Genomic DNA, 11,402 nt, shown 5'->3' with positions numbered 1-11,402 from the left:
TAATCAATACAATCACGCCATCCTGTTACAGTCCTAGTAGAAATAAGCTCATCTTTTTCATTTGTGATGACAGTCATGCCACCTTTCTTAGGTCCACATTGAACTGGGCTTACCCATGGACTATCAGAGATTGGATAAATTAAACCTGCATCTAGCAGTTTAATAATTTCTTTCTTAACAACATCTTGCATATTAGGATTTAGTCTTCGTTGGCGTTGCATATATGTTTTATGACCTTCTTCCATAAGGATTTTATGTGTACAATACGAAGGACTTATACCTTTAATGTCATGAATCTTCTATGCAATAGCTGGTTTATGAGCTTTTAGCACAGAAATGAGTTGAGATTTTTCATTTTCCATAAGAGAAGACGATATTATTACAGGTAATTCAGATTCACCATGTAAATAAGCGTATTCCAAATGGGTTGGAAGTGGCTTTAATTCTAATATCGGTGGTTCTTCTATCGATGATTTGTATCAATATCTGTCTTCTTCTTTCAACATTTGAAGTTCTTCTGTTGTTGGTTCGTATTCATTACCCATGAGTGTAGCTAATATTTCAGCTTCATCAATTGGTTCAGTTCCTTCTCCTAAAGAACATTCTCCAATTCCTTGTAATTCTGGAAATTCTTGTAACAATTCTGCATGTGAATCTATAGTTTGAATATAATAACATGTATCATCTGTAGATTGCGGTTGTTGCATGGCTCTATCAACAAAAAAGGTAACACTCTCTTCCTCTATACTTAGGGTCAATTTCTTACCAAACACGTCTATTATTGCTTTAGCCGTGTTTAAGAATGGTCTTCCTAGTATGAGAGGAACTCGAGAATCTTCTTCCATCTCCAGAATAACAAAATCTACTGGAAATACTAAAGTACCAACTTTAACTAGCATGTTTTCCATTACCCCTCTAGGATATTTTACTGATCGATCGGCTAGTTGTATGCTTATTCGTGTTGGTTTCAATTCTCCAAGGTCTAGTTTAGCATATAATGAATACGGCATTAAATTTATACTAGCACCTAAGTCTGCCAATGCTTCTATTGAACTAAGACTACCCAGAAAATATGGAATTGTGAAACTTCCTGGATCTGATAATTTTTCTGGTAGCTTATTCAACAGCACTGCAGAATAATTAGCATTCATTGTAACATCTGAGAGTTCTTCCATTTTTCTTCTATTTGTGATTAGATCTTTCAGGAATTTAGCATATCTTGGCATTCCTGAAATTACATCAATGAAAGGAAGATTGACATTTATTTGTTTAAACATATCCAAGAATTTGGATTGCTTGGCTTTAAGTCTTTCTTTTCTCATTTAACTCAGGTAAGGAAGTGGTGGTTGGTATGGTTTAACATAAGGTTTAGCCTTAACTGTGTTATCTTCATTAACCTTTTCAACTACCGGTTCTGATTCCTTCTCTTGCTCAGATTATGATGCCTGTGTAGTAGGAGTAGAGTCATCAGAAATTACAGGTATTTCCGATGGTTTAAGTGTAATACCACTTCTTGTGGTAATGGCTTTAGCTGTTTCATTTCGGGGGTTAGCGTTTGTATCGCTAGGTAGACTCCCCGGTTTTCTTTCACCTATCAACCTTGCTAGGTTACTCACTTCTTGTTCCAAATTTTGAATAGAAGCTTGTTGATTTCTAAATACTTGAGCATTTTGTTCATTGGTTTGTTTCTGAGATGTGAAAAATTGAGTTTGAGATTTAACTAGCTTCGACATCATATCTTCTAAATTTGGCTTTTTATCATCGGTTTGTGGTGGTTTATTTGAAAAAATAGGTCTTTGCTGATTGTAAGTATTATTAGATACTTGTTGATTGCTAGGACCTTGTTGGTTGTTGTATGAAACATTTCGGTTATAATTCTGATTTTGATTGTAGTTTGGTCTTGGCGGTTGATAATTATTCTGATAATTATTTTCAGGCCTTTGGTTCATGTATGAAACATTCTCTCTTTGTTCCATTGTTTGGTCAATACTGAGACAATCTTTTGTCAAATGTGGTCCTCCACACTACTCACAACTAATTCGTATTGCGTGAATATCTTTAGTCATCTTTTCCATTCGTCTCTCGAAAGCATCTAACTTTGCAGAAATGGAATCAAAGTCATGGCTAGAATCGGCTCTAGCCATTTTAGATGAACGAAGAATATCTTTTTCCTGGTGCCACTCATGTGAGTGGGATGCTGTGTTATCAATAATTTTGTAAGCTTCAGTTGCGGTTTTCTTCATAATAGAACCACCAGCTGCTGTGTCGACGTCTTTTCGTGTAGCAACGTCGACACCTTGGTAGAATATTTGTACTATTTGATAAGTGTCTAAACCATGTTGAGGACATCCTCTTAACAACTTTCCGAATCTTGTCCACGCCTCATATAATGTTTCATTTGGCTTTTGCGCGAACGTAACAATTTCTCTTTGAAGTCTCACGGCTTTAGATACCGGAAAGAATCTTTTAAGAAAATTTTCAACTAAAACATCCCATGTATCAATCGCTCCTTCAGGTAACGATTCTAACCAATCTTTGGCTTCTCCCTTTAAAGTCCAGGGAAATAACATGAGATAGATCTGTTCATCCTCAACTTCTCTGATTTTGAATAGAGTACAAATCCTATTAAAGGTTCGAAGATGTTCGTTTGGATCTTCTTTTGGCGTACCACAAAATTAGCATTGATTAGTTACCATGTGTAGAATTTGTCCTTTGATTTCATAATCTGGCGCATTAATGTCTGGTTGAGTAATGGCATGACCTTGTCCAGTGCATGTAGCTCTCATTCGGTCTTCCATACTTAGAGGTTCCTGATTTTCCACGATTGAATTTGTTGAATCTGAATCACAAGAGGATTCTGATATAATGGTTTCTTCCTCGACAACCTCTGGATGTATAATTTGTAGTTCAAGAGGAATGATTAGTGGTTCAAGAACTCTGAATTGTCCTTGAATATCCTCAGGGTTCTCAATTGTGAGGCCGGGTTCAAAAAATGAATTATCGGAAATTTGAATTGGAGTACTCGTTCGACTAGATGATGATTCTAAAGAAAAATCAATGGTGGCAATATTGGCTAGATGTCTTGATCGAGTTACAGGTGGTGAACGTATGAAAGGTGGTGAACGTTTTGCTCGGTGCATTCACTGAATATCCTATTAGTTATAAAGATAAAAATTATATAAGTTATCAAATTAATAGACTTTTCTGATTTTGCCCACGTTTCGAATAGCCAATAGATGCAGCAGGTAGCCAGGACCCTTTAAATCGGAAATCCACAACTCGCTACTAACAAATCCAACTATTACTACGAACCAGAAAATTTTGGATGTCTATCAATTTAACCGCTTTAAATAATTTTTCGTCGAAATTTAAAGAAAATATAGAAAATTCTAGGTCCTAAAAACTAGAGCGTAGAAATGAGAAAGAAAGAGTGCGTCGAAAAAATAAGAAGTCAAAAAACAAATGTCGAAAGATAATAATAAGAAAGAAAAGTGTTGAAACTTAAAAGTCTAAAAACTAAAAATTAAAACTTGCTTCTAAAGGTATTAAAGCTTAAAAGGAATTCTATATCCAAAACGACAATAACTTAATTAGGCACTAAAATTTATTCAAAACGGCGTCGCAAAATTCTAAAGTACCTAAATCTCAATCTAAAGAAAAAGTACTTAAGGGATTTTACAGCAAAGCCTAAAAATCTAGAGATATAAAATAACTACGTCAAAAACTAAGTTTAGAACTAATTACGAAAGATAAAAATACAAATTATGAATTATATGTTTAAAATATACAATTTATAAAAAGAAACAAAAAATGATAAAACTACTTATTTTTATAGAAATATTATTTTTATATTATTATTTTATAAAAGTATTAATTTATATATTAATAAAACTACTTAAAACTTAAAATATAAAATTAATTAAAACTAAAACTAATTATTATTTAATTAAAACCCTAATTAGGCTAATTAATAATAATAATAATTAATAAAACCCTAAACCGTAATTAATGCAGTCTGAGGTTTGACCTGTCAGACAACTCTACGACTGCGGATGTTTGTGCTAGAGATACTCCGCGACTGCGGAGATATACAGGCTCAGGTTCAAAATCGCAGGTTCAGTTTTAATATATATTTTTATATTTTGATTTTTTATTTTCTGATTTTAATTTCTAGAAAATATAATTTAAGTATAACTTATATTTTAACAAAAATTACTTATTAGTTTTTGTAACTAAAAAAATAAAAACTTTTTAATTTAACACTTAAAAAAATATAGATATATATTTCTCTCTTTTTTATATATTTTTGTTTTTAATATTTGGAACTTATAAACATATATTTTTACAAAAATAGACTAATTTTGTTTTTTAGAATTTAGCGTTTCGCTTCGGTGTATTGTCCCCAGCAGCGGCGCCAAAAATACTTGATGTGTGCGAGGGGTAGTATGAAATACTATTATTTTTGTTATAAAATACTTTTAAGTACGATACAATTTACGCAAGTTATTTATTTATTTATAGAATGGGTATACCTAAACCTTGCTACAACACTTATAGGTAGTGTACCTAATCGTAGAGTAATGTAGTTTTTAATAAGTCTGGTTCGTTCCACAGGGAGCTAGCTGAGTTTAACGCTATATTTTTATTAACTATATTTGTATATAAATATATATATATATATATATATATATATATATATATATATATATATATATATATATATATATATATATATATATATATATATATAAGTAGTATTATTATTATTATTATAAAAGGGGTGTTTTACCATTTAATGACCGGTTTGTCGATTTTAAGTCCTAATGCAAAATATTAAATATAACTTAATTTAAAGCGTAAAGTAAATTACTATAAATAAAAGTGCAATAAAATAAAAGTACGATAATCAAATGTGTAATAATTTAAAGTACGATAAAGAAAATGACAGTAAATAAAAGTGCGATGAGATATAAAATAAAGGAATTATGCATATTTAAACTTCCGTAATCATGATGTTTGACGTGTTGATTTTAATTTATTACCAAGGGTTAATTGTCCTTTGTCCTGGATTATTCGATATGTCCATCTGGTTTTGTCCATAATAGTCCATCGGTCATAATTATAAAGTGCGAGAGTCTTCGTCAAATTAACCTTATACCCGAAGTCAAATATCCCAACTAATTGGGGATTCAAACTGTAACAAGGTCTTAATACTTCGTTTAATGAATACACCAGTTTATCAACTGCGTGTAATCCAAGGTTTTAATACTTTGTTAACAATTACACCAATTACCCTTGAATGTAATCCACCCATGTTTTAATGAGTCCATTGACTATTAATCCATTTCCGTGTCCGGTCAAATGAACAATTATTCATATTTATAAATATCCCGCCCACCGTACCCAGTCAAGCGTATGGGGTTATATATAGATACGTCAAATTGTAACCTTTATATTAAATTAACAACATATCATTTAGCTAATTAAATATAAAGCCCATTAATAGCTCATAGTCCAATTTTCACAAGTGTCGGTCTTTTATCCAAACCCTAATTATGGTCCAAAGCCCAATAACCCCATCTTGAATATTTAGTCCAACATCATGATTACTTCGGCATATGAGACATTAATTTAAAAAGGTTGAACATAACTTACAATGAGTATTAATCGCATAGTGTTACACGGACAGAGTTTCGACTTACAAACTTAAAACATTCGCTACTATAACCTTATTATTATTAAACTTAAATTAAAATTAATATATATATATATATATATATATATATATATATATATATATATATATATATATATATATATATATATATATATATATATATATATATATTCGTAGATAGAAAGAAAAAAAAGGGGTGAGGAGTTCGGCAGAATGCGTGGCCTTTTATAAGCCAATTTGACTACTGTGTGCTCCGCGACTGCGGAGCTTTGGTTTTCAGCTCATCACTTGATTCCAAAACGTGGGCTGCTTAATATTTTATAATATAATATATATAATTAATTATATATTATATTATATTCTTGTGCATAGTCGACTTGTAATTTCCGGTCCGTTGAGTCGTACGTTGATAGTTGGTTCATGTCTTGGTTCTGGATTTTCGAACAACTTTTCGTATAATTTAATATCTTGTACCTTGTGTTCCGCGGCTTGTACTCTTGTAATTTTTAGACGTTTCTCATCAATAATTTGAACCACTTGGATTGTACTTTGTACTTTTGAGCTTTTTGGTCGTTTGCGTCTTCAAATCGTCAAATCTGTCTTTTGTCTTCACCTTTTATTATTTAAACGAATATCACTTGTAAATAGAACAATTGCAACTAAAAGCTTGTCTTTCTTAAAGGATAATGCTATGAAATATATGTTCGTTTTTAGCATTATCATTAGGAGAAACAATGAGGATTGCCCTAATTAATTTTTTCTTTCGATCTAGCGTATGGGCCGGTTTCGACCACACGATCCAATCACCATTCATACGGTTGACACCCGTTTTGGTACAGGTGACCTACACATGAATTTCGAAAAACTCGTAGGATTTCACATTCAATGGTAATGAACGTGGTTCGGATTATGAAAACTGAAAGACTTTACTTTCAAGCTAAGGTCTATTTGAAACTCGTTTTGGAAGACTTTACTTCCAAGTTGCATAATTCCCACATGACAAGCTTTTCTGCTTGTTTTAAGAAAGGTAGGAAGTAGATACTACCCTTTTGATAAATCTCAAAAACCTTTGAGTGCCATAGATTTTGACTATGGGTGTCGCGGCTTAGTACCTGAGCTGAATCTTTCTTAAAACTTCACCATAAAATGCCCAAAACCAACTTGTTGCATCATATTAAGGTACCAACGATAGAATAACATAAAGTATACCTCAAAATGATCTAAGAATCATACAAATAATCTTCCCGGCTCTCGAATCCCAAATCTCTCAAATGTCTTCCAAAATACACCAATTCGTATCCAAACGGACCCAATAATGATCGATATTGTGAGAGAAATCATAGATGAAATGCGCAATATCAAACCACCCCACACTAGAGTCTTGCTTGTCCTCAAGCAACATGACTCGAAAATAGTCTTCAATGATAAATGTTGAGCCAAAACGAACCAAATTAACAAACTAACACTATCGCGGGTACGAATATGGAGAAAATATGGTTCATGGCTCCACTTGCTTCCTGGTTTATTTTGAAGACTATATTACGAGGTTTGAGATTCTTTTGCTTCAAGATATGATATATATTGTTTGAGATGTTACTTTTGCTCTAATGATTCAAGTTATATAGGTTCGTTCATTGTTAAGAAGATTATTTGGGTACTTGTTCATTTATTTGCTCGAGGAATGTGTGAAGTTGTTATGAGGAATGCAAGGTGGAGCCATGGTTAGTATTTTCTCCATATTCGTACCCGCGCTAGTGTTAGTTTGTTAATTTGGTTCATTTTGGCTCAACATTTATCATTGAAGACTATTTTTTAGTCATGTTGCTTGAGGACAAGAAAGACTCTAGTATGGGGTGGTTTGATTTTGCGCATTTCATCATTTATTTTTCTCGCAATATCGATCATTATTGGGTCCGTTTGGATACGAATTGGTGTATTTCGGAAGACATTTGAGAGATTTGGGATTCGAGAGCTGGGAAGATTATTTGTATGATTCTTAGATCATTTTGAGGTATACTTTATGTTATTCTATCGTCGGTACCTTAATATGATGCAACAAGTTGGTTTTGGGCATTTTATGGTGAAGTTTCAAGAAAGATTCAGCTCAGGTACTAAGCCGCGGCACAGGTTACAACATAAATTGAAGGTCGAGCTTATTGATACAGGTTGGAATTTGGCGATGTGTTAAGCCGCGGCGCGGCTAAAGGGGCCGCGGCGCGGGTCGTATATGGTGGCGGTTTTTGAGCTATAAATAGAGAATTTAAACCCTAACTTTTACACACTTTTTCCTGGACGAATTGCTGCAGCTCCAAGGCGATTTTAGGTGATTTTTGGGGAATCCCAACATCATCCAATCAATCCAATCATTCCGAAAACACTTGTCGATTCGTTCATCATTAAAGATCACTATTTTCACTAGGTTTAATTCTTTATTATCATAATGAATTCTCCTATTTGTTTATTTTTGATTTTTTTTTCAGCCATGATTGTTGGCTAAACTTATAATGCTTGTATAGATTAATAACCGAGGTTTTGGATGTTATGATTTATGAACTTATGCATGTTTATTTCAATAGTTTGAATAAAAGATCGATTCTTATTGATGTATAACTTTATAAACTTGATTGATTAGTGTATTTGTTTGATAAAGAGAACTCTTGTTGATTTAATACACTAGTTTACAATTGATTTGTCTAATTGATTGTTTGCTAAATCGGACCAAGGGGGTAAATTAAGTTTAAACGGTTAGACGATATAGGGGTGAATTGTGTAGAGCGAACGCAAAGGCAATTGTTATTCAAATCTTTAATCTAGTTAATTAATTAGTCACAAACGAAAAGGTCTTAGGTGTCAGGGAACCCTACATCTAGTAATTCTAGTTTGAGTACTTGCTAAAGAGAACTCTTGGCGGGTCGACTAAGTAATTTGCATGTATTGAGTCTTAAATCGGGCTAAAGAATAAAAACATCCAATTCTGAGGGTAAAAGGTCTAGACGAGCATTTTCATTCCATTTGATTTCAAAACTATCTTAATTGCTTTCTTGTTTTAATTTTTATAAATCTAAAATCCAAAAATATTGTCTTTACTTTTAAATCAAATCTTGATCCGGCTAATCGTTAAATAGCCAAAACTACAAAAACCAGTAATTTCATTAGATTTCTAGATAAAGTAGTTTAATTACTTGTAGTTACAATTTTAAGTTGATACGAAAAATTTCCTTGGAACGAACTTTGGACTTTACCAAATCATACTAGTACACGATCGGGTACACTGCCCGTTAGTGTGTTTAATCAATCAAATCGGTATTTTCCACTAATAAATTATATACGTGATTTTACACATCAGCACCTGTAAAAATGGTAGCTAGTCATTGTTATGCGAGCACATTGCATCAAATTGCTAGTACAATGTCTATCTCGCTTGATGATTGCAAACACAAAATAAAATAATTATCATCACAAAGTTAGTTCACCTAAGCCTAGGTGATATCGGCTAAAAAGTCATGTTTTTACCCCCGATATTGAGTCCCAAAAGCATAAAGTTCAAAACTTTGTCGGCAAAATAATCTCTTTTTCGGTTAAATTTGTAGATAAAGTAATTACGAAGACGATGCAAAAAGAATCAAGAGAAACGGAGCTAAAACGAAGATTCTAGAGCGAAAACGGTGAAAGACAAGAAATCAAGTTACGATCCAGGAAAATCAGCTGACCAGGCTGAAAGGACCCGTTCATATACATTATAAACGATTCACAATGGTTGATTACATCGCGAGGTATTTTGACCTCTATATGATACATTTTACAAACATTGCATTCGTTTTTAAAAGACAAACTTTCTTTACAACGAAAGTTGACGGCATGCACACCATTTCATAATACATCCAACTATAATTGACATAATAATAATCTTGATGAACTCAATGACTCGAATGCAACGTCTTTCAAAATATGCCATGAATGACTCCAAGTAATATCCTTAAAATGAGCTAATGCACAGCGGAAGATTTCTTTAATACCTGAGAATAAACATGCTTTAAAGTGTCAACCAAAAGGTTGGTGAGTTCATAGGTTTATCATAACAATCATTTCAATATATTAATAGACCACAAGATTTCCGTTTATAAATATATGTACACTCGCAAGTGTATAAGAGTATTCTATAAATTGTAGGCACCCGGTAATAAGCCTTAACGTTCATGTTTTACCCTCTGAAGTACACCAGATCAGGTGTGTTTAAAATAACCTCGAAGTACTAAAGCATCCCATAGTCAGGATGGGGTTTGTCAGGCCCAATAGATCTATCTTTAGGAATCGCGCCTACCGTACATAGACAAGTAGTTTAATGTTACCAAGCTAAGGGTATATTTCTGGTTTAAACCCACGTAGAAATAGTTTTAGTACTTGTGCCTATTTCGTAAAACATTTATAAAAAATAGCGCATGTATTCTCAGTCCCAAAAATATATATAAAAGGGAGCAAATGAAACTCACCATACTGTATTTCGTAGTAAAAATACATATAACGTCATTTAACAAGTGCAAGGTTGGCCTCGGATTCACGAACCTATATTAATTATATATATTTATATGTTGGTCAATATTTGTCTAACAATTTTTGGTCAAGTCATAGTGTACCACAATCCTAATGCTCGAGACTAATATGCAAAAGTCAACAAAAGTCAACGTGACCCAAAATGACTTCTAAAATTTATACGTGTTTATTATATAACTTAACTATAGTCGTTTTATATGTTTAAATATATTTATTAGATTTTATAATAATAAAAGTCATTTATTAATAAAAATTTATATTAACGTTTATATATGATAAAATATACTTTTATATATCTTAAGTAGTAAAATTTATAAAGTTCACTTAATATCTTAAAACTATAGTGGTAAGTATTATTAATGTAATTATATTACGCGTGGTGAAAAATATCTTTGTATCCCCTATTTATTTGATAAAATAATATTGATCATAATAATAATAAGTAAAAGTTGTATTATTTTGTAATAATAATTATTATTATTCTATAAAAAAATAACAATATTTATATTTACTAAAAATGTTATTATGATAAAATGATAATACTAACATAATAGTAATAATGATATTTTATAATAACAATGATATTTCTATTAAAATAATAACGACGATAGTAATAATAATCATTTTAACAATAATACTAAAATTCAGTTGACTATAACTTCAAATCCGTTCATCGAAACCATTCGATATCTAAATGAAAAGTTCTTAATTTTTCGTTAGCTTTCCAATGACATGCATATCATATACCCTATCTCAGTAGCATATGTATCTAATTCAGAATTCAACAAACCTATCTAAGGATAATATCGAATGTACAAGCATGCATAATCCTATATACTCGAGCACTAGTCAGGGATACACTATTGATATATAAAAGTTAAGTTATGAGTGCTCACGTATCAATATTGAGATTCAATATTGCAGGAAAGTACGTAGACGCAACGGAGATGATAAACACTAGATTGACCTCACGAGCATACCCATGAACCATACCCATCACCTCCATAGCTATAACCCATAATTTCCTTAGCTTCGACTCATTCAAACAACTATTTTGAAATCACTCGGACATCACTCCGTCGTAATATTTTATGTATACTAATAATAGAGTTTAGAGAAATATATTTTCAAGTTTCTATGAAATAATGAAACATATTGAATTCTATTTATAATA

The 11,402-nt window shown here is 32.0% G+C and overlaps 1 non-coding gene across 1 annotated transcript; it reads left to right on the top strand.

The window, feature by feature from the left end:
* Positions 1-2,331: 2,331 nt before the first annotated feature.
* Positions 2,332-2,438, top strand: LOC139860943 (small nucleolar RNA R71). Its single transcript, XR_011763568.1, has one exon. It is a non-coding gene; the product is annotated as a small nucleolar RNA R71 (small nucleolar RNA).
* Positions 2,439-11,402: the final 8,964 nt, after the last annotated feature.

The sequence above is a fragment of the Rutidosis leptorrhynchoides genome, chromosome 7 (assembly GCF_046630445.1).
Source record: "Rutidosis leptorrhynchoides isolate AG116_Rl617_1_P2 chromosome 7, CSIRO_AGI_Rlap_v1, whole genome shotgun sequence".
Classification (NCBI taxonomy): domain Eukaryota; kingdom Viridiplantae; phylum Streptophyta; class Magnoliopsida; order Asterales; family Asteraceae; genus Rutidosis; species Rutidosis leptorrhynchoides.
The sequence above is the reverse complement of the archived record's forward strand: the minus strand, read 5'-3'. Positions and strand labels throughout refer to the sequence as shown.